This window comes from Mustela erminea, chromosome 1 (assembly GCF_009829155.1).
Source record: "Mustela erminea isolate mMusErm1 chromosome 1, mMusErm1.Pri, whole genome shotgun sequence".
In the NCBI taxonomy this organism is placed as follows: Eukaryota; Metazoa; Chordata; class Mammalia; order Carnivora; family Mustelidae; genus Mustela; species Mustela erminea.
Window position 1 is genome coordinate 170,260,183 of NC_045614.1, and position 25,167 is coordinate 170,285,349.

The window sequence follows — 25,167 nt, forward strand, 5'->3', positions numbered from 1 at the left end:
TTATTTGTGCTATTTGAAAATCTAAATAAAATAACCCTCTTCATTAAATACAAATCTTCACTGAACAACAAAAACAGCTTTGTTTTCCAAGTATCTATACAACTATGATACTTTTAGGAGAATTCTACAACCCACAGACCCTGTTGGAAATCACGAGTTTAGATTAGAAGAACCTTTTAAAAATTAGTATTATGCTAGGATGTTAGTTTACTGGGTCAAGAAGAGCATTTTTCATGAAATGGAAAAGATGGGATAGTATAGGATGGAATAGAATGAAATAGAGTAAAATGGCATATTTTTGTAAAATATATATATACTATGTATATGTGTTTAGGTGAGTGTATATTAAATTACAATGTAAAATATCTGACTATGAGTCATACTGGAAAGTTTGAAACCCACTGATTTAGAACAAGGCAGCAACATGGTGCCACAGAGCCCATGGGCGAATGTCCCTACCCACAAACATGTTTTGATTAGCCTCACAGAAGAAGCAAGCAAAAGGAAAATAACATTCCCAGACTGAGTTACCCATAGAAAAATGCTGAGAAAAACTATATTTTCCATGCTATAAGTAAGGACTCCAAGTAGGGTTACAGATTGTGATTATTTATTTGTTTGCATTTTAAGAGGATGTTTGTTTTAAGTCTATATTAAGGAAGTAGAGGCAATAGCTATTTACTTAAGGAAGTTTGTGAATTGAAGGAAAAAAGTTTGGAAGGAAATTAAGAGAAATATTTTCCACAAAGGGAATACTTTAATGACAGAGAAAGGAAATGCAAAAGAAAATATTCAAGAAGCTGGAGAGAAGACAAATTGTAATGATAGTGTTTTCTCCTTTGCTCACTGGTGTGATGTTATAAATAATCTATAGGGAATGAAAACTGCACCTTCTTTTCCTTTCTGTTTCCTGACAGATGAAAAAAAAAAAGTGTCATCCCCTTGCACAGAGCAGGTAATTAATGACTATTTTGTTGATTTAACAAAGGATTAGGACTGGCATTTTAAGTTACTTTTCACAGTGATGAGTTCTGTCGGTACAATCTCAGGAACACAATACAATTTCCTGTAGCACGTTAGCTAAGAAATCCCACAATTTTAAGGCAGCTTCCTAGGATGAGGTGTAGGATGACCCATAGCTAAAGAACAGAGAATGTGTTACAGGAAGATCGAACTCCTAACCTTGCTTTCACTGCACCATGCTTATTGGCCACATCAACCAACCAATCAGAGAGCTAGGCAGCACAAAATAAGACTGTTGGAAAATAATAAATATCACTTTTGGAAACTCCATGTTCAAATCTCTAGTTATCTCTCTAGATAGTGAAACTCACCCAACCTGTTTTACATACAAAATCATAGACTAGTTTCCCCTTGCCCTATAACACTATCAGAAAGCCACCTTCTAAAAGTTAGTAACCCCCAAAAATTAAAATTCATTTTAATCTTTAATAGAAATAAGAAGATACACTTACTGGAGAAAAACTAAAAAGAAATCATTGAAAACCATAGTAAAAATGTGAGGTTAATATTTTGTATTCAGGCTGAGTTCCCTGAGTTAACCCAAGGAGTTGAAAGAAATACAGATACCCAAATATCTCTCCTCAGTGACTCTTTTTTGTTTGTTTGTTTGTTTTTTAAAGATTTATTTACTAATTTGAGAGAGAGAGGGAGAGGGTGAGAGAACAGACATGAACAGGGGAAGGGGCAGAAAGAGAGGGAAAGAATCCTCAAGCAGACTCCCCACTGAGCAGGGAGCCCAAAAAAGAGCCTAACAAACAGTCCAATATGGTCCTCTATCCCCGGATCCTGAGATCACAGCCTGAATGGAAACCAAGAGTCAGATGCTTAACTGACTGAGCCATACAGGTACCCCTCTCCCGTCAGTGATTCTACTGGGCATCCAGGGTTGAGAACCACTGATACAAAAGAACAAGGTTTTGCTATAGCTGAGATTTCCTTTCTAGTTGTCTTCTTTTATTGGTAAGCAGATATATATATTTTTTTAATTTGTCATGGTTCCATAACAAAAATCTGAAAACAGAACCTCTAGGAAAGGACAATGCTTCCTAATTCTTCAACATGACAGCTTAGGCCTGTGAGAGTCAACCAATCAAAAACAACACATTCATGAAAACACAGAAATCAAGGTAAGGTTGAGTTTTTACTGCTTTGGTAGAGTTCGGACCAAATAAGTAAAAGGTATAGAACGAGAAACACATTTACGGGAAAAGAAGTAGGGATCCTTTTCTGCCTACTGGAAGGCTTTTTCTTCCTGTGGCTTTTCTCTGATCAAGTGATGTAGGATTTTGTGTTTCCTTAAATAACCATGACATTTGACACCACACCTGATGAATCCTACAAACAGACTGCCTGAGTATGTCATGTCCTTGATTGAAACCCCTCATTATCCCCAACACCTTTCAGAGGGACACCCAATTCTATGATGTAAAAGAACAAAACAAAAGAAATAAAAATTTCCTGAGGTAAGATTCCTATTTACCTGCCCAACCCCAAATCTCCCTACTCCCATGCCCATTCTACCCACTCTCCACTTATGTTCCCAAAGATGAGAAGTTGTTTCAGACATTCATTCCTTTGCTCATTTTGCTGCCTCAGTCTGAAAGTTCCTCTTCCCAACTCTAGCGCTCTTATGAGGAACAGCTCTCCATTCAGCCCTTCAAGAGTCAATTCACACATAGCTCTTCTTTCAGATATTCCTTTTTTTTGGGGGGGGGGATAAGTCTTTATTTGAATAAAATGATAGTAGATATTATCATTTTATTTTATTTTTTAAATTTGATTTTATTTTTCCAGTGTTCCAAGATTCATTCTTTATGTTCCTTTGTCCAGACAACACTTCCTGCTCATAGAATTGATCACTTCCTATTCTTTTTCCACCAGGGTCTCTGCACCATTCTATAATAGCAATTCTAAAAATGTGCTACACTGAGATCAGGGTTTATCCAAGTCAGCACAATTGGCATCTTAGTCTAGATAACTGTTACACAATGTTCTAACATCAATGTAGCAGATGTAACAGTATCCTTGGCTTCACTAAACACCTGGAGGACTCCCACTCAAGTCATGACAGCCAAAGATATCTCCAGGCACTGCTACATGTCTGGTGGGAATCTGAGTTCAAAATCACCCCAGCTGACTATATGTGCATCTTTGTTATCCCCTAATAAACCTGTAAGCCTCATAAAAGCAAGAGTATTATGTTTACTATAATATTTAGGATTTAGCAAAGTGCCAAATCCACTACAGATTCTCAAGAAATGCTTGTTAAATGTATTATTACCTTGTTATACAAGGGACAATACCACACTACCAAAATGTAGAAAATCAAGTATATTAACTTATAGTCCTGATCATGATAATTCTTTATTCTTTAATGATTCTATCATTAATGAAATTCAAATTTTTAATTTCAACAAAACATGAAATTAAAATCCTTAAATCAACCCACCCATCACTAGAAGTAATTTATGTTGATTTTTATATGATTTTAATACAAAAGAAAATGAGATTGGGATCTAAGATTACATCTATATGTATATAAAACTTTTGGATTAAAAATTGCTTGAATTAGTTAATTGATTCAGGTTTTTAAAAAATGTTTATACTTTTTATGTTCCCTGAATATTAGCTTTAAGTAATTGCTTGACTTCTTAAAGAAAAAGTTGTTAGCACTTGTTATGCCTTGCAAATAATTTTTTCAATTTTTATAAATTAAAAAACACCAAACTTAATACAATCCCTTGCTAAGTCTCCTCATTCTATTAATATTGGTGGCACACATTTCTATGATAGAAATGACAAAGCAAGAAGTTTTTAGAAATCAGAAACATATTACTTTAAATTTAAATGCTTATTCAAAATAAGTTTTTAAATAGAATTGCAGTGCGAGAATTCAAATATATGAGCACAAATGCACATTATACACAAATACACATAAGTTTTTAAATGTATATATTCTATGGAAATGATTTTAAATCTTAAAAGATTAGTATTTTTCCATTATTCAATTAACTTCTTATATCCAAATTATGATAAATGACATTTGAAATAGAAAGTTAGCAGTAAGTACTTTCCAATTTTAAATTATATCTTATCTAAAAAATGGTTTAATTTGAAAGTACAATTCATGTAATTTACAGAAGGTTTATATTCAGTGGTTTAATGATGGTATGTTCAACTGAGAGACAGTGTAGTCATATGAGCTCTGGTTATCTATTAGGTAAACATATTTGAGCAAATATACTTTAAATTCTAATGTAGGACACTAAACGGTCTTCATTTTTTTTTTTACTCTTTCTAATGATGAAGTTAGATATTAAATAACTATAGTCTTAGTGACAATTTCAAGTTAACTTCATTTTACAGAGAATCTGAACTTTACAAACAAAGCCATTGACATTTTCATTCAACCTCAACTACCTTTTAACAAACTAAAAAATACCTTTTGTATTTAATATCCTGTTCTTTCACATATATAACAATAGAAATAATATAACTGTCATCTTAATCTAATTTTAACTTTGCTATTCTTAAGGCTTAGCAGCTTTTTAATTTTTCTTCAAAGTTTGGCACTATAATATTTTCTAATGCTCTAGTTTTGTCTTAAAAAATCAATAAAAATCTAGACAGGTAATTTTGTTTTTTATATTTCTTCATGTACTAGTATATCTTATTGTGAGTTCTAGAAAACTAACACTTTAAACTAGAGGTCAGTGAACTATGGCTTGTAGGCTTAATGCTACCCATCACTTGTTTTTGTATGGAACATTAGCAAAGGCAGTTTTCACATTTTTTAATGGTTGAAAAAAGTAAAAAAAATAATAATAATAACATGTCATGAAAAGGGAAAATTATATGAAATTCACATTTCAGTGTCTATAAATGAAATGTTATTGGAACACAGTTACACTCATTTATGTACCTATTTCTATGGCTGTTTTTTTGTTTTTTTGTTTTTTAAGATTTTTTTATTTATTTATTTCACAGAGAGAGAGAGAGAGAGTGAGATCACAAGTAGGCAGAGAGGCAAGCAGAGAGAGGGGGGGAAGCAGGCTTTTCGCCGAGCAAAGAGCCCGATGCGGGGCTCGATCCTAGGACCCTGATATCATGACCTGAGCTGAAGGCAGAGGCTTAACCCACTGAGCCACCCAGGTGCCCCTCTATGGCTGTTTTTGAGCAACAAAACAATTAGTATAGGACTCTACATAAAATAATACGTAAATCTGGGGGACAGGACACAGTATGTTCATAGGAGATTTCTTTCAGCCAATCTGAGACGTTGATCATTAGTAATAAAACACTTACCATGATGTTCATTCAATATTTGGAAAAAATTATTGAACTGGTCAAATCAACCATTTACTTTTTTGAGATGTACCTTTCTTTACCAAATCATTGAAATCTTGAGAGTTTGGAATTCCTGTAATTCCCCACTCAAAATCAACTTAGACAATGACTCTGAATCTATGAAACTCAGACTAATGTTTACCATGTCTTGGTAAAGCTGTTATGCCTGGTTTCTAGTTACACTGTTTTGTAATGAAAACGAAACACAGCAAACCAGATCAAGCTTAATTTATAGTCTTGACCCAGTTTACATTCCAGCTTAAACACAAAAGGAAAAAAAAAGCACAAATTTGGTAAATTGACCAAAAAATTGAATTCCTTGCAAGCAAACATTGCTAATAGGTATTTAAATGATACAAAAGATTATCATCCTCTATTAAGGATCTTAATGCTATCCAAGCTATTGAAAAAGCTACAAAAACATAAATCTTCAGTAATTCACTGTTTGATGTCATAACTAAATAGATTATAGTCTGAGCATCTGCTTATGGTTCAAAAGTTACCTTTGAAATAAGATTTTCTAGCCAAAAAGTCTGATTATTTTTTTTGTTTATCCTCTGGATCATTGTTATAAGCCTTCTTAAAAAGGGGAAAAAGGCTTTAAATGTCTTGAAGGGAATGCAGAATTTGTTGGCAATATCTAGCATGATCTTGTTATTATATTATGTGGCTATTAACAATAACAATTACTATATTTTATTTTGAAGACATTGCTGAAAACCTCTAAAATGAAAGTACATATAACATATTTATAGATTTTTATACTTAGCCAAGTATAATAATAGTCTGTAAAGAAAAATTTAAAAATCACTTAGGTACATTAAAAAATGTATAACTAGGAGCAATGTTCAAATAATAGCTCTGATATGTGTCTCATAAGATAAAGCTAGTGACAGAAAAATGATATAATAAAGAAATATTCTATTATGTATTAAAAGAAATATTATGTTTTTAACTAAATTCAACCCCTTTGCCATTGCTATTAAAGTTATTTAAACTGAAAGTTTAGAATTGTTTTTCTTTGGCCCCTAAGATGAATCATAAGGAGCCAGTTTACTGCAGCAAAACAAATAATGCCATATTCCTGAGAACCAGAAAGATTGTTATTTCAAACACATGAACCTAAGAAGTAAGGTCTTCTCTTCAACCTCAAAAAACTAGTTTTACTGAAGGCAATCTTAGAGTGGAAGGAGCATTAGAGGTCACCCAAGAAATGGGAACCACCATGTTTCCTCCCAGGTTACGTGAGAGTCCATGACAATTCTAACAACACTAGACTCATTATTAAAATTATTTCCATTTAAAAGAAAATAAAACCATAATTATTTTCAATTATCATATCATCATATCATCTTTGTAAGTAGAGATGGTGGCCCCCATATTCAAGCAGATTTTCTGGTAAGAAATGAGGTAAGGTATTTCATTAATAGAAAACCCGTGGGCCATAGCCGATTGGAAGTGCATTGTGTTTGGAACTCCAGGCTCAAATACAAAGGTGTAAGAAATCATGTATAAATTTTGACCTCAGGCTCTAACTTCAAAATTGAAGAAGCTACCAAAAGAGTAAGTCCTTTTTCCAAATCCAACCCAAATCTTTGGGATGAGACTCTAGTTCACAAAATAAAATTTTCTCTCTACCTTTCTGCACTCAAATATGGAAAGATGTTTTTCATTTCTTTTTGCGATATTAAGAGATTCCCCAGCCCAACCCTTACCCATCGCTGGAATCACACCACCAGAATTTTACTGGAGGTTGCCTTATGACATAAAAAAAAAGTATTAAATTTAAATGAGTTTTCCATGCTTACTAAAAAGTTAGCATTTGCTGTCACTTTAGGTGGCTTTGGTGCTGGGCACTTACCCAAGTCCCTGGTTCTGTGGAGTCAGCTGTCCTCCATGTGCCTGGTTCTGGTGCATGTGACTCAGTGTTCAAATGCCTGGCCTTACCAAACTTTTTCAGAAAAGAGTCAACCCTTCAAATGAGAGAAGAGTTGCTCATTATGAAAAGCCTTTTAAAAAAAAAAATAGAGGGGGGTGGGGAAACCCTGGATTTTCGACAAGCAAATGCTTCCTCGGTCTCAGAAGATTTTGCAAGACTAATCATCACCAACATGAAACTTGAGCTCGTCTTTTATAGATCTTTGTTTCCTTCCAGCTACATCTCTTTCAGTTTTCATTTCATTCCCTTGTTCTTTTTCTCCTACCTGCTTTTGATCTTCTATTTTATACTGCACAGAAGTCTTGAGTGGTATGTGTGAAGCGAGCCATCGTCAGCCTGATGAGGGAAAGCCTGCGGGTCCAGAAAAAAAAAAGATTATAAAGTAAGAAACAAGGCCTGAGATTGGATTGGGAGTCCGTCTGCACAGTTATCAATGTCCTGTTATGCTTTGTGAAAGATGCCTGGCCCTTTCAATACTACATTTCAGGTAGTGATGAAAATGGGATATGGAATATCATTGTGAAAAATGGTTTGATTGGAATCATAATGACTAAGAGGCTGTCAATGCAAAAAACCCAACAGGACCCAATTGTAAAGGAGTTAGACACTGAATCCACTTCATAATCTCTGCTTTTATTTGGGGATCTCCAAACAACATGCCCCATCAGCCCTTGGAGACCTTGGACCCAGCGGGATGTCATCTAAGCCTTCCACTCCAGCAACCATTATGATTTCTCATTGGGAAGGAAAGTGGGAAGCTGGGATTCAGGTGCCACGGAAAACGTTTCAGGATATTTTGACCAAAGTAAAGCTTTACCTTATGCACACCTGTGCTTAGGAATGACCAGATGGCAGATCGAAGCCCATTGTGTAGATTTATAGTACTCCACCAGCTGTTTAATAATAATGCCTGTCCGGAAAAAGCACATTATCAGTAATACCCTAGCATATAGCTTGATAAAATTTTATTGTATTCAATTGGTTCAAGATACTTTAACAACATTTACATTCTCAATTGCTTCTTACAGAGGCAAGTTGCCTATGGCTACTATGAACTGAGATTAAAATCTAAGAGTTCAGCCTTTGAAGATTTCTAGTCCATTCCCTGAACCAAATTCTCTCTCTAAATGGCAAGTGAACTTAAAGCTAATGTAACTACTAAAAAAATAATAACTGGAGGCGATTCACATAGCCTTCTATGTCTTGTTTAGTGTTGAGAGAGAGCTGGTACTTTATAGACCGAACAGATCCAGGTTTTTCAAAGAAGTGTCAGCTCCATAAACTTAAAACACCATTCTACTATGAGTAAATATGAGATACACGAATCTACCAATTTTTTGAATACCACTAATAGAAATTTCCTATATTATTTTTTGGTTAAGAACTCTTATTAAAAACATAAGAAAATGATTCCAGGAAATCCCTTGTAGGTCTTCCTAATTATGTTGACAGGAACTGCAGCTTTTCTTCATCCTCCAGAGGCTGTTTCATTCTATAATGAAGCTTTTGAGCTAGGTGTTTTCAAGCAATGTTTCAGGTTTTACTTTGAATACATGTCTGTCATGTTCTTTACCATTTTGAAAGTTAAAATGAAAATTCAACAGGTTCAAGCATCAATTAATAAATTCTGTCACTTACAGAAAAAAATCAGTAGCCTCTATCCTATGAGAAAAATGAGCATTTCATAAATATTGAAACCACTACCCACATTCTCTAAAAGTTGGTTAGCTAAAAAGACTGTAATTCCATTATAGGCTTTCAGCAAGGAAAAGATGAAATAGTTGAGATAAAGTAACTGACATTATTTGTTATTATTTTGCCATTAAAAATGTAGTGAACAGTAATGTCATCCATTCCACTAACTTCTAAGAGAAAATTTTATCAGTTTTCTGAAAACTCCGAGCCCTTTATTACGGGATTTCTTGTCTTACAAGCTATATCACTTGGCTGAATATTTGATTAGTCGTACCTGAAGCATATGCTTGTATCAAGGAATAATTTTAGCTATATAAAATATTCATTGGTATTTGATAGCACCAGAAGTGGAAATCTGAGTGTTATTCTGTTAAAAAAAAAAAAAAAGGGGGGGTTTACTAAATGTTTTGTAATCAGAGGAAAGGCCACCTATGAATGCCCTTCAGTTCCTAAAGCAGGCTGAATTTAGACCTCAAAGACACCTGGCCAGTAACAGTTTTCCTCACACTACATGGCTCACTCCCAACTTCCTTTAAAAATCATATAACTCGGGGTGCCTGGGTGGCTCAGTGGGTTAAAGCCTCTGCCTTCGGCTTAGGTCATGATCCCAGAGTCCTGGATCAGCTCATGATCCCAGGGTCCTGGATAGAGTCTGCATTGGGCTCTCTGTTCAGTGGGGAGCCTGCTTCCCTTCCTCTCTCTCTGCCTGCCTCTCTGCCTACTTGTGATCTCTGTCTGTCAAATAAATAAATAAAATCTTTAAAAAAAAATCATATAACTGAACTCTGTGTCTGAATAGCTCCAGCTAGAAAATGAAAGTGAAAAGCCCTCATTGTGCATGGAGCTATACTAAAACATAGTGATAATAAGTCAGTACATTAGGATCTTGCTAACAGGAGAGTTACATAATTTCTGTCATTCAACCTAAGGATCTTTCCACTGTGAAACACAAAGACAAGTCTTTGTCTTTTTGTTATTAGAGTCAGACCTAGAAAGGTGAAACTGACAATCACCAGCCCCCTGTGTAAGGAACAAGGGCAAAGGTTAATTTCCAGGCTTCTCACAAAGTTATCTCTCAGGGATGGAACTGCCCCCAGGGCTCAGTCTTTGCCCTCTTCGCCCTTATGTGTACATTTGCTTCCCCGGATGATTCAGTCTCATCCAGTTGTAAAGCACTTACCACTTTCTAGTGTACTAAATAATTTACTTACTTCTGGGTCTTCTCCCTCCAGACACTCACCTGAATGTAATCCCTCCTGTGAGTTCTCCTGTTCCCTGATGCTTGCCTAGCACCAGGAGAATGCCTAGTATGCATATAGTGTTCAATGACATGTTTTGAATAAATGAATGAATAAAAAAGAGCAGTACAGGATTACAGAAAATGTGTATTACTCTTTCTTATAGCTTGTAAGTGGGGAAATATGTTTCTTTCAAAATTAAAGGAAAAATTAAATAAAGAAGACCAGTTTTACTCTAATTTTCTATTAAAGCAAAGTTTAAGCTTCACACTAAAGAACTATATTATAAAATGAACATAAGAACTTTGTACCTCTTAACCTCTATGCTTGATCAAGTTTGTACCATGTGAATGTTTAGCCTCACTTTCAGAATTACTATTTTTATTTTATTTTATTTTGTTTTATTTTATTTTATTTGACAAAGAGAGAGTGGAGAGAGCACGCAAGCAAGAGCACACAAGCAGGGGGAGCATCACGCTCCCCCAACCCGAGCAGACAGCCCTACATGGCGCTCCATCCCAGGACCCTGGGATCATGATGTGAGACCAAGGTGAAGGCAGACGCTTAACTGACTGAGCTATCCAGGTGCCCCAAATTCCTGTTTGTTCTAAAATGGGTATTAAGGAGGGCACGTGTTGCGGTGAGCACTGGGTATTTTACTCAACTCATGAAATGTTGAACACTACAACAAAAACTAATGATGTACTATATGTTGGCTAACTGAACATAATAAAAAAAAATAAAATAAATAAGAAATAAAATAAAATGGACCCAAACTCAGTTAGATAAAGGAACTCATAAAATATATATAGGTCATTTTTTTTTAGTTTGATATAACCAATTAATCCAGCAGCCAGAAAATAGTTTTTGGTGTCCTAGATTCTCCCCAGTCAATTTTCTTTTTCTGCCGTCACGTGGGCATCTCATAGATGCACCACAACAGGCTTCTTACTGCAGAGCTGAGTGTAAGAGAGCTATGTTCTTCAGGTCCTTACAAAATCAGTTGTAGCCCATGTACTCTACACACAAATAAATTGGCTCTATGTCCTAATGAGATTTCAGTCCACATAGTATTGTAGACAATTTATAAAAGCAGATTTAGCCCCACTTGAAAGAGGGCCCACACAAGATTTATACATAAGTGCAATCGATTTCCCAGCTCAACAAGTAATTTAACCAAATATTTCTAATCTCAAGAGTCTAAAACCGGAATAAATTACCCTTACTTCTTGATCAGGATAAATTGTTAGTTGATAAGTTAGCAAGCAGCAATAAGGCTAAAGTTTTATTGTATTGTAGGCATTGTTGCACCATAAAAGGGGAAAGGTTATTAAAGGAATGTTAAATTTATTACTTTAAGACCATCAGTGGAAACACTGATAGATCATTGCTCTTATATCATACGATACTTAAAACCTCTGTTTTGTTTTGTTTTTGTTTTTGTTTTCAGGTATTTCTAGAGACTCCCCTTACAGAAAGATTTACTGATATATTCTAGATAATTTCAATGAGGATTTCACAGTGATTACAGTATTTATAGTACTATAATTTCTTGCTAGTTATTTATTTACAGATGATCAATTCCAGGAACTAGCTTTACTAGGTATCTGATATTGAATACCTTTAAGAAAGCTTTTAAATCATCCCTACATTTAGAAGGCATTTCCTTGTTTCTTGGATTACTTAAGCACTCTCATTTCTGGACACACCTAGTCAAAAGCATTAAATTTAAAATAATTGTAACTTGGAGTGCCGAGGCTATAAAAGTGCAATTACTGTATCAGTTCACCGATACAGCCCTATTTGCCAATAAAAGCACTGAAATTGTGGTTTGTATTTCCAGCAAATCTTCACTGAAAGCCACAAACTGGATAATGGTAGGAAAAACTGTTCTAATCATATCTCTATTGTCATAATAAGGCAGGCCCAATCCTTTTAAAACCAAAACTTCTAAGAAATTTCTAAGCCAGAAACATAGAATACCACAGTAGTTTCAGTACACATTTCAGGATGGTAATTCATCTTGGACATTTTGGTCAAGTTGGGTACCACCTCTTTTATAAAAGAGGAAACAAACTTCAAAGACTACAAAGGCTCAAAAGTAACTTAAATAAGCAATATAAGCCCCCTGGTGAATGGGCATAGGGTACATTGAGTTTGTGGCAGGAAAGAACCAACTGGAAGGCACAAGTCTTGCCTAAGGACAATAGTTAACACTTTTTCAGGTGGTTGCCATCCAGGAATAAATACTCAATAATGTGGGAAATACAAAATTTTCAAGAAAAGGACAGATCAAGGATTTTATTTGTAACTACTTGACTTTTATATGCTGCCTCCCATTTGTAAATAATTTTTCCATATTTGGACTGGATTACAACTTTGAGCTACCAATTTGCCACCATGACTAAAGTAAAAAGTCAATGGTATTTTCTTATTAGAAAAAAAAATGAGATAGTTTCCTGCTGAGATCTTTTCCTTTTTAGGCAATACTGCCAAGTTAGTGACATTTTCTTGAGTCACAGAGTGAATTCCATGCACCCATTTATATATTCATTATGCTAACTAACCATGAAGCCCAAACTCACAGTTTATGTATTTTTATCATATATTAAAGTACCACATCTTGAAGAGGAAAACAGTAAGTCCAAATTACCATCTTGATACTAGTTTTACTATAGTCACATTAAAGGAGACAGGTCATAACATCACTCTTTGACACATTACTCTTTGACACATTCAGGAAGGTATTCAGTAGCATTATCCTAACAAAACAGAGAAGAGAGATGAAGAACAAAATGTTATCTAGTTTTTCAAATCTATAGCTTTGACCTACAGAAATATATGTTATAGGTGAAAATGCAATGCATATGTAAAATATTCACTCTCTGAAATTTCTTCATGAATGGTGTAATATTAATCAATTTTTCTCCATCACCATTTTTTTAAAAAAGCATTTGATTCCTCTCCACATAGTCAACATTAAATATAATCATGAGAGTACATATAGAGATAGAGATGACAAAGAAAGAGATGAGATGGTAGAGATGATAAATACAGAGGAGAGGGAGAGGCAGAGGGAGAGAGTGGTTTGCTGTTGGTCCTGTTTCTTTGTAGAACCCTGACTAATACAGCAAGCTAATGTTCTATCTTTTCTGCTAAATCCCATCTCCCCAACCTAACAACTTTACAGATTTTTTTTTTCGGTTTTTATTTGCACCCAAAGTGAAAAAAAATTATTTATTCACAATAAAGTTTATCTTCTCAGAATCAACTCATCATTCCTGACTGAATGAGTCTTTTGGAGTTCTGATTCTGTCCCACGCATTCACTGCCTGTCCACCTTTATCTCAAACACAGAGGATAGAATAATATTTTTTTCAGCAAGTTTAGATTGTGAAGTCAGATCAGTGTATAAGTTAGCTGACTTTCTAAGGAAACGGTCTACACCAGTCATAGTAACTGTGTATGTTGGAGGGTTAACTATTCTTCCAAGTATAAAAGCTACCTTAATAACTCTCTGAATCATATTAAACAAAATGAATGACATGGTTTATTCTTATCTACCTTATTAAAGTTTCAGAAGAAACCAAAACACTTGAATGAATAATCCTAAATTAGCATGGAACTGAGCCCGTGTACTCCAAGGGAATATAGACAATTGGCTAATTCTGCTGGGCAAAGGATTTCTTTTACATATGCTCAGGTTTGGTGAAGTAGAATTTGATTTGCCTCCAGTTCCCATCCTTTCATCCCACAGTTAAATACTCTGCTTATGTAAAATAAACTGTCCCAACTACTTTGTGTTATTTGAAAGTCTGTGTATTTCTTCCCCACAATGAACATAGATGGGTATATTAAGGACACCAAAAAAGTATTTTGCAAACAGACACAATTCTTTCTAAGGATCTGGTATCCTTTAAAAATTATTTTTGAAACATTTGTTAACCTTTATATAACCAATTATTAGGCCAATTTTTTTTCCATTTTGCCCAATACATACTTTGGAAGGTGAATAGTATTACATTTTTAAATATAAGAGAAATATATCGGTATTCTTATCTGATCTCTCTTCCCATCTCCTTTACCCTCTTTCTGAACACAGGTATGTGTAGTAAGCCTTTCACAAACAAGGAATCCATTCAGGACTTGGTACTTGGGCCAGTTTCCACTCAACAGGTTTCCTATGCACTTGTAGGTGCCAAACAGCAACTCCTGTGTTTCTCCAAAAAGAATTCTTAATAGAGAGGGGATTAAACTCTAAGTGGCTTCCTGATTTCATCATTTCTGCAGTCCAGTGTTAGGTTGCTGAAAGGTTACTTCATTTATACCATTAGGAGCCTAGCAGGCTTTAGAAACTGAGTGAATGATGTAATGATTTTTGTTTGGGTTTTGTGTGTGTGTGTGTGTATGTGTGTATGAAATACTAGAGTAGCTAGCAATCTGTTACATTAATAGCACAGATAAATTTTTTAAAAGATTTTATTTATTTATTTGAGAGAGAGAGAGACAGAAAGAGCACAAGCATGGGGGCTAGGAGAGGGAGAAGCAGGTTTCCCACTGAGCAAGAAGCCCAATGTGGGGCTCTAGTCCAGGACCCTAGGATCATGACCTGAGCTGAAGGCAGACACTTAACCAACTGAAGCTACCCAGGCCCCTCAGAAACATATACACATTTTTGAGCATCTCTTCAGTTTTTGAAAACAACTTTTCCGTGATGCTTTAAATTTCAAATTAAAATGCAAAATGTGAGACAAAACGCACTGTAATTACAATAATAGTATATATAGTAAAAGAGAGACAAAATTAAATGAATGCATGTATTTGCCCAATACTAATACTCAACTCGACCCTAAGCAAATAGTTACTCATTATCTGAATATAAAAAGTAAAATGTCCTTAGGGTGGTAACACACCCATCAATGTCTGGTCTATAAATGCCAAAAGCCACATTGCAACAAAGGTTCCATATACTCACATTCCATCAGATCAATATATAATCAAGAGGAAAAAGGAACCAGAGCTCACACTGAATGGAGGACTCTCCAAATTATCAAATTTGAAATTAAACAGGAGAGAAAACATTACAACTATTGTTTTTATAAATATAATCAGTCATCTAGAAAATGAGTTTAAACAGATATAATAAGTTCCCAAGAATAATTTATGCAAAGTCTAATCAATGTTTTCAGGTTTATGCAAACCATGCCTGATACCATCTTGGTAGTGATTTCTGGTCCTAATCCAGTATCCCCTGTCCTCTCTGAGGCATGGGACTACTGAATGTCCATATTTAAACCACAAGATCAGGCAAGGTTATTTGTGAAAATGTATTGACTTGGACCCACACTTGAACTCTCACCTTAAAATCAGGAAAGTATTTTGCTGGACTAAAAAACTTCAGTAGAGTCAGTTCAATAATTGCTACATAAGACATCAAAATTCTAAAGAGTTGTTTACTGATAGTCATCCTAAACAATTTTCCTTCTTTTCAAAGGAGGTGTGCCTTCCTCAAGTTTTAAGAAATATAAGCTAGACAGATTAAGAAGTGTCAGGAAACAAATACTCCATGTAATCCGAGATTAAGGAATAAAATTAATATATTTAATAGTTTAGCATGGCTTTAAATTGATTTTATTTTGTATAATTCCTTTATTACAAGGGCAATATTCTAGCCAGTGATACACATGGGTCTGTTTTGTTGTTGTTGTTGTTTAATGAGGACTGACCACAAGGTCCAGTATACTAGACATTTAGTTTAGAAAACTTCCAAAGGTCAAACACATTTTTTCTTGAAACTCACTATATTATTACATTTGTTTATTTTTAGCCATAGATACAATAGATAGTTTCCACCTACTTCTAAACTGATTTAAGGGATATTATAAGTAAGAGGAATAGACATAATAAAGCTATTATGAAAAACTCAAAGGACAAGAATCAAACAGTGAAAGAGGAATGAAGTTTAAGAATCTGTAAAGGAACACTGACTAAAATATGAACAGTGTCTTCTATAGCAACTTTGTAGAAAATGAAGAACACATTCTTTTATCTACTATTTCTTATCACTGCTCTTAAAAAAAAAAAAAGAGTTGAGAAAAAACATTAAGTGACAGGTATTTTTTTTTTTCTTTCCTGTAAGTCTCTCAATGACCTGAGAATATCCCTTTCTTCCAAGTCTCAGCTCTCACTTTCTACAGAAATCATCACTGTGCCAGTTGTTTTTAATTGCCTTCTTAATATCTATTCACTCCATCTCCCTTTCTAATAGAACACAAATTAATTTAGTGGGTAATGTTTCTGTTTTAAAATACTTTGGCTTTCCACAGTCCCACGAATCAGAATATGGGCTTGAGATGTAGTTCTAGGCAATGAATGTATTGTATAAACTGCAGTTAAGTATTGGGCTTTTCATAGTGCTACTGTTTTCCTGAAAACATGGGCAAACCTTTGCAATATATATTTTTCTCTTTACCCTTTCCCTTTATTTTTTTCCTAGAATTGAGAAGTGATGTCTATAGGGGAATCTCTGTTTTTGTAAATATGAGGAGAATGGCCATGCATTAAGGATGAGGATGCTGAAAACCAGGGGAAGTCGGGACCTCAATGGCCTCCAGTTACCGTAACAGCCATGGAGTACTGTTTGCCTCCAGACTCCATTTACATGAAAAAGAACATAAATAAAATAAGACACTTTAACTGAATTTTTGTGACCTACAACTGAATACAACCTTAACTCAGACTCCCTTTACATGCTTCAGTGCCACCCTGCGTTAGCTGCTCCCCTCTGATTCCACAGCGTCTCCTACAAACCCAAACACAATCTTTTCTCTCCCTCACTGCAGCCGAAATTTCAGGAAGACGGAGATCATGTCAAGCTTTCAAGCCCAGGTCCTCAGAACCTTGCTCATATCTGCATAGCACACAGTAGGCACTCAGAACATTTACTGAATGGGGGAATAATAAAGAAATTATCATATAATACCCACTCATCTCTGCATCTACTGCTAACTGCTACATCTATTACTACAGCTAGGGTTTTTTTAAACCCAGACTATTGAGGTAGCTTCCTCGCTGGTTAAAAATCCTTCCTTAGCTTCCCATTACCCTTAGCATAAAATCCAAATCCCCTCCATGTTCTGGGAAACCAGGAACTACTCTGATTTTATCTTTTTCCTTTTCCTCATTACATTCTACCCACACTGGTTTCCTTCCATTATTGAAACATCCCAAGTTCATTCTAACCTTAAGATCATTGTGCCAGATGTTCCCTTTCCACAGATTTTCAACGTTGGCTCCTTCATGCCCTTCAAATCGAAGCTTAGATCCCCTCCTCAGAGAGGTCATAGCTGACAAGTGAATCTAGAGGAACTCATCAAGTACTCTATCCCATAACCTTCTTGCAGCTGTGGAGAAAATACTCCGGTTTCTGCAAAGTTAGGGCCTTTCGAGAGCATTTTACGGAAACTTGGAACGAAAGCTAAAACACAATCCTTAGAAGGTAATTTAGGACTGACTAAATAACGAGAACTTCAGAGAGCTTTATCTCTCTTGAAGTATGTGTTTACATTTTAAGGAGAGATGAGACCCAGGGCCATGGACATATTCCAAAAGAAGGACCTAAGTTTCTTCCCATTTCCAAGGAAAGTCTCTCAAAAAGTGAGGAAAGACAGCTGCCCCGCTCTCTTGTATAAATGTCCAGATTCATGGGAGGTGAGCAGGGGGTACTCATCTACAATACAGACCCCATATATGTTGAGTGACAGCTGGCTTTCACTGCATTGCCCAGAAGGAAGAAACTATGGCACAAGGGAACCTGGACATTATTATTTGCTACAAATAAATAATAATAAATCTGTCTGCTCCAGAAACCTCATGTTGGTTTTCAGGATAATATTAATAAATACATTATTATAAGCCTAACATCTCCTATATTTGTTATACTTCTTGTCATTATCTGACATTCTGTATCCACACCACTCTATGATGATCCACAGGTTCAGTCTTTGTTGTGTTTATAGCTAGTGTCTGAAAGAACTCCCAGTAGGAGATCACCAAATACTAGTTGGATGAGTAAAGGAATCAATTACTAAAATGACAATGTTTTGAAGAGCTGGATTACAGAGTTTTCCAGTGAAAAAACAGAGGGGAGATTATAAATTTTAGAAAACAATGGCTGTTTATTTTGGGTGGCCTCTTAAAGAATAGCATATGTAACATATATTTGAAAACTGAGGTTTTTATAAATGCCTGGAATGGACACATTTTTTTTAATGGGCTCATTTCTTTATGACAGCTACTAGCTGTGTAGTTGATGAGATTTTTATTTTTTCTATAAACATTGAATAATTTATCTGTATTCCTGCCCAGCTGCAGAGCAATTGAATCAGGCAGGACCGAGACTTTTCTCAAAAAAGCAGTTTCAGTTCTTGCCAGAGGTCTGAACAAGAACACAGTTAAATCCTCACAGTTCTGCAAATACATTAACTAGAAACTTTAAGAGTGTATTTTAGTAATTCTCAACCTCTATCATGTGAATACCTATGAGAATTTGAGGAGGACTACACCTTAATGCTATTTCAAGATGAGTCACTCTCAAAATTTACTCTGCAGAACTTGCAGATTAGACCTCTTAAGCATCATAACCACATGGATATTGAAAAACATCTTCAAATAATTTTCATTTTGGTAGAGTTGGTATTGAGCTCTTACTTCTGATAATATTTGTACTATTTGCTTAAGCTGAGCATCTCATTGTAGAAATAAAACAAACATACTGACATTATAAATATTGGGTAAATACAATTCTTAAAGATCCTCCAATGGGACTGGATTCCATAATACCCAATGCTTTCCGAAAGATAAAGTCTGGGTAAACAAGAGTTGAGAATTTAATACTGTATAGTTGCGCCTCCAGCATAATTCATAGAACAGGATGCCCTGATTGGCAGGTTTGAGCCTCTAGCCTTCTCAACAGGTATAGTCTTACAGTTAAAAAAAAAAAAAAGGGTGCACAATAATCTATTATTTTGTACTATTTCTAAAGGTTATCTATACACTTTTTGTCTGGGTTTTCTTAAAATCATCTGATTTCCCAAATAGACATCTCTCCTGAGAAGAAAATGTGTTCATACCCCAATATCAGTATTTCCAACAATTTATCAATGCAAAATAAATTAATTCATGAGCCTCTCATAATTTGGTAGATGTAAAATAATCCTCCAGAAGCTAGTACTTAGAGAGAAAGAAAAAATCAAGTTCCTGAACCTACAAAAATAAGAAATAAGATCTGGAATAACAGTAACACCATAAACATCATTATATTATATATTATACCTACACATTATATACTTTTGTTTTTATGCAATATACAAAGGAATATTGAAAAAGTGATGTTCTTGCTAATTTCTAATTTTGGCAAAGAAAATGTTTAGGAAGGCCTGAGTGAGGGTCAGCCATACAATTTGCAGGGCTCAGGGCAAAATGAAAATATGAGCCCCTTGTTCAAAAGCAGGAGAAAACTTTATCTGTTCTTCTATAGTCTCCCAAACTATCATGGTGATTTTTATTTGCATCTAATGTTCTGCTCCCTTGGGAATGAAAATACCCAAGGCGTCTGCTCCACACCCATGCCTGAGCCATGCTGGGGACAGAAGGCAACAGAAGTCACTGGGTGGAGTCAAGGGAGTGGATGACTTGGCCCCCAGCCAGGGGAAATAAGGAGATGATAGGAGGCAGAATCATACGTAAGTAGAGGATCCAAGATCTCTGTGTATGTTCCTTCCTTTTGACTACAGAATACAAATTTAAAGATAACATTATTAAGAATTTCAAGATGACCGCATTGCATCAAGTCCTAAACAGGGGACCCTATATGATTGCCCTGTTCTCATACCCATGAACCTGACCTTTCTTAAGGCAATGAACAGTCTCCCTGTTCTAGATCTGGCTCTGACTTAATTTGTCTCATCTATTTCTTTTTTTTTCCTTTTTTTTAGTTTTTATATAAATTCCAGTTAGTTAACATACAGTGCAATATTAGTTTCAGGTATACAATTTAGTGATTCATCATTTCCATACAGCACCCACGCTCATCACAAGTGCACTCCTTACTCCCCATTACCTACATAACTCATCCCCTCACCCACCTCCCTTCTTATAACCATGTTTTCTTCTCTATAGTTAAGACACAGACTTACAGTTCTTGGACCCAGTTCAAGTATTTGCAAGGTGAGAGTACAGTCAATCATCACTAATGAGTATCAGATAATCAATAAGGATTAAAATACTTTTTTAAAGATGTGGAGAGAATTTTAAAGATAGAAAAAATCTTAAGTTATGTATCCCAACTCTTTCATCTGACAACAAGAAAACCAAGGCCCCAAGGAGCTACATACTCAAGGTCACCACCAGCTGGTTAACATTCAGACAAGGAATGGAGCCCACCCTTTCTCACTCCCAACCCAGACCTCCTTTAGAAGAGCTGAATGAGACAAAGAACGAGGAATTTTATTTCACCAGCAATGTAGACATTTAAGAAATATATCCAGAATTGAATCTAGATGAAGCTGCCCCTGACAGGTCATATTAGTAAAAGCTTAGAACATTATTCAGCACCACAGAGCCAGATGGGGTTGGTCACATAACTTGGTTTCCAATGGAAAAAAGAGGTGACATGCTGATGAAGATTCCAAATTTTATTTAACACATTTTACTTTTATTGATTTTATTCTATAAACCCCTGGAAGATGTGCACCTGACCCTCCAAAATTTTAGATTGCTATTCCTTTCACCACACAACCCTAGGTCTTCTGTTAGCTATCTTTCTTTGCTTTCTGCAATTGAGAGTCCACATGGCTATCTGACTTAATTTAAGCTCTTAAGTAAGTAAAATTTCTGCTTGCATGAGGCAGGGATTTGGAACAATGAAAACTGAGAAACCATCTTTCTCCTTCAATAAGCATGAATACAAAGTAAGCCAAAAAATGAACCTCAGAGAGCTGGATAAAAGAAAGGGAGGTACTCCATCCTCTCCCTGCAAACCGGCGAATAGAATGTTGAGTAAGTCTCAATACGCTATTTGTTTGGAGAAATGTATAGATTATAAAATATAATCTTGGAACACTACATCAAAAACTAATGGTGTACTATATGGTGACTAACATAACATAAAATAAAATATAAAATAAAACAAAATCAGTATAATTGTTATTTGGGGATCATCATAAAGCCAAATGCTTTTCTCATTAGTCCAATCAAGTCTACAATATTTACAACACAGTAAAATCTATAGTAATAAATACTGATCTATAATCATTATCACTGTTAGGTAAAGAAATACTGTAACAACTGATACTAGTTTGAAACACACTGATGTCTTCCTAAAAATATTCTGTTACTTCAAGACTAAAAAAAGTGTATACTACTAAGCTAAGTGGCCCTTGGAAGAAGGGCCCTGAGGATAGTATAGCTTTGATATAGTGTTTTCTGTTCTATAAAATGTGACCTCATGTCACAGAAAACCACTTGGCTGACAGAGTTCTTCCCATTGGCATGGGGAAATCTCGAGGCAGAAAAGAAGCAGACAACTTCCTTCTTTCAAAGCACTGAGTCAAACTGGAAATACAGACCATATATAGGAGAAAGGAAATACAGGAATAAGAGATGGCTGAAGGGTTAGTATATCCTGCTCTGTCTTGGCTCTGGTTTCTATTTAGAGCTATGTTACAGCTTAGATCTGTATCAATGGAGTTTTGTTTACACTGGCAGGGAAAATTCTCCATCATATGTTTATTGAATCCTAAGAAACACCTGGAAACACCTGGAAACACCTCCCAGAAACACCTGGGAGCACAAAAGCACCTCACACTGACCTGAAACATTATATCAATTCTAACTCCAGTTAGCACATAGTCCCTGGTGTGCTCTTCTCTGGGACAGTTCCCATAGCCTCCAGAATATAGAATTTCTCTGAATGTCTAGGTGAGGGCAGAGTACCCAGCCAGCCTGTGCATCAAAAGGCTCAAAATGTAAAAGGCATGGTAAAATAAATCAGTTGGACACTTAGTGGTAAATGCCTCATTTTCTTGTTGTCTTTACCCTTCTGACCCAACAGAACAGTAATGTATATCCTTTCCTTGCATTCTTAATAAGGTTATTTACACTGCATATCCAATGAGTTTGTGCCCTATGCAATAAATTCTCAATTCTGAAATGTGTGCAAGAGTGTAGACATCATGATTGGAGGAATTAACCTTGTAAATGAGGAGCACCCTTACTGAAGCTCTGGATTTTGATTATTCAAGAGTGACACAGGAATATAGGCAGTTCTATGCAGAATTATGATCAGCCCTGCAAATAGCCACAGACTGTGAGTCAGTAACAATATCTGGGCAAGAAATGAAAAAAATCTGACTTCATTTGAAAAATATCTCCCTGTTGGTTTGTGATCTTCAATGCCAACAGGGGAAAAAATATTGTGAGTATCTCTGATACATAGAATTAAAGGTTTATTTATCAGTGGTGATCTGTATTTTGAACTGGTTGGACTGAGCAAAGCTAGCAAGAGGAAATGTAAGCAGAAGAGAACCTTTTCAAGTCCTGCTGTCTGCTGCTTACAGTCCCCAGATCACCACAATAGTCTACTATGTCCTAGCCTCCACTCAACCACACTGTGCAACAGCCATGGCTAAGACATACCTGGATACACTAACATTTTGTCAACATCCTGATTCTTTAAGAGGTAATAGAAATCTAAAGGTATAATAAAACTACTATTATAACTCAAAAATGAATAATTGGGGATTAAAAAAAAAAGGAAAGAAAGAAAGAAAAAATAAATAAGTACTACTTCATTTAGGTAGAAGCCTAAATGAAGTAGTGTGCTAAATGGACTTTAATTCTTTCCATTTTTTTAACCAAGCAAAGACACTGAGGATTAACATGGGACTTGGAGATTCTTCCACCTTCTCTCTCCTCTAATTCATGATAGCTATCTCACCTTCCTTGTACCCTGAAGAGGCAGGAGCGGGGAGTATTTCAGAGTCTATAATTGAAAATAATGTTCAAGAGCTATTAGCCTGGAAGCAAAAGCTCATCCGTCTAAAGTCTTTTAAGCCCATGTATAACACCCAACTACCAGGCCTGAGCATCAGGGAGTAAATAGGAGAAGCATTCCCTCTCTTCCATGTGAGAACGTACAGACTTTATAACATCCACAGTAATAAGTATAAATCCTACCGCTGATCATGATCCAGATGGAGGAACAGTGTGTACTTATGTGTAAAATTTGCACAGTTAAGATTTGTGCATTTCAATGTCCTTAAGTTATACCTCCCCCACCACATACACACACAACCTCTGTAAATAATAATAATAATTGACTAAGGTCAGGAAATGAGTGGAAGCAAAGATAAAACAAGAAAGGCTGAATACTGATTTTTTTTTTAAAGCTGGGAGATGGGCTCATAGGGGCTCATTAGACTATTTTATTTATTTTGTATGTGTCTTAGTGTTTCTTATAATAAAAGCATAAAAATGCTAATTGTTTCTGCTTTATCACTGACCCACAGCCACTTTTATCACTATGAGGACCTTGATCAAAATCTACTCAAGTGTGACATTTAACAAGATAGGTGGAAGACATCACATCCCCTTCACACAATCCTAACTGAAGGAATGAGCTCAACATTTTTTAACTTCTGGGTCTTTGCTTAGGTAAAGATGAGGAATTTAAAAAGCTTGCCCATAATCATTAATTTTTTTTAAAGATTTTATTCATTTATTTGACAGAGACCACAAGTAGGCGGAAAGGCAGGCAGAGAGAGAGAGGCAGGAAGCAGGTTCCCTGCTGAGCAGAGAACCCCATGCTGCGGGGCTCAATCCCAGGACAATGGGATCATGACCCGAGCTGAAGGCAGAGGCTTTAACCCACTGAGCCACCCAGGCACCCCAATCATTAAATATTATTATACTGTCCCAGGAAGCCAGGGATACCAACTGAACACCTCTACACTGTTAGGGTTTTACTGATCTGCCATGTTGTATGTACTTCCTTAAGACACCTTCGATGGACTGAGCATGTTGAGATTTATCAAAGTCCCCTCGCTACAGACTTAGCCTTTATTAACTCTAATGTTGCCAACATTTCTAGATTAAGAATACTCGAGTTTTAGTACAGAGGTTCCTCAAAAAGTTGAAAATGGAGCTACCCTATAACCCAGCAATTGCACTACTGGGTATTTACCCTAAAGATATAAATGTAGTGAACCTAAGGGGTACGTGTACCTGAGTGTTTATAGCAGCAATGTCCACAACAGTCAACTATGGAAGGAACCTAGATGTCCATCTACAAATGAATGGATAAATAAGATATGAAACACACACACACACACACACTGGATACTATGCAGCCATCAAAAAAAAAAAAAAAAAACCCACAAAATCTTGCCATTTGCAACAATGTGAATAGAACTGGAAGGTATTATGCTAAGTTAAATAAGTCAATCAGAGAAAGACAATTATATGATCTCTCTGATATGAGGATTTGAGAGGCAAGGCAGAGGTTTGTGGGGGAAAGGGAGGAAAAATAAGCAAGATGGAAACAGGGAGGGAGACAAACCATAAGAGACTCTTAATCTCAGGAAACAAACTGAGGGCTGCTGGGGAATGGGGGGAAGCATAGAGTGGCTGGGTGATGGACACGGGGGAGGGTAGGTGTTGTGGTGAGTGCTGTGAGTTGTGTGAGACTGATGAATCACAGACCTGTAGCCCCGAAACAAATAATACATTATATGTTAATTAAAAAAGAAATAAAAATAAAAATAAAAGAATACGTGGGTTTTGTACCATCACACAGCATCCCATTAAAAGTACCAACATACAGATACTGAAGTCCTTCTAAAAGTGTTTATTTGATGCTTAAACACT

The 25,167-nt window shown here is 35.7% G+C and overlaps 1 protein-coding gene across 2 annotated transcripts in view; it reads right to left on the reverse strand.

The window, feature by feature from the left end:
• ZPLD1 (zona pellucida like domain containing 1) overlaps positions 1–25,167 on the reverse strand; it is a 237,172-nt gene that overhangs the window by 59,910 nt on the left and 152,095 nt on the right. The window contains exons 6-8 of one of the 2 annotated variants that reach the window (XM_032350228.1): positions 8,127–8,219; positions 7,575–7,660; positions 7,232–7,343 (exon numbers count right to left, since the gene is read on the reverse strand). The gene's annotated coding sequence lies outside the window, so the exon portion shown is untranslated. Of the gene's footprint in view, positions 1–7,231; positions 7,344–7,574; positions 7,661–8,126; positions 8,633–25,167 lie in introns of those variants that run through there. The other variant, XM_032350220.1, reaches the window with a different exon arrangement.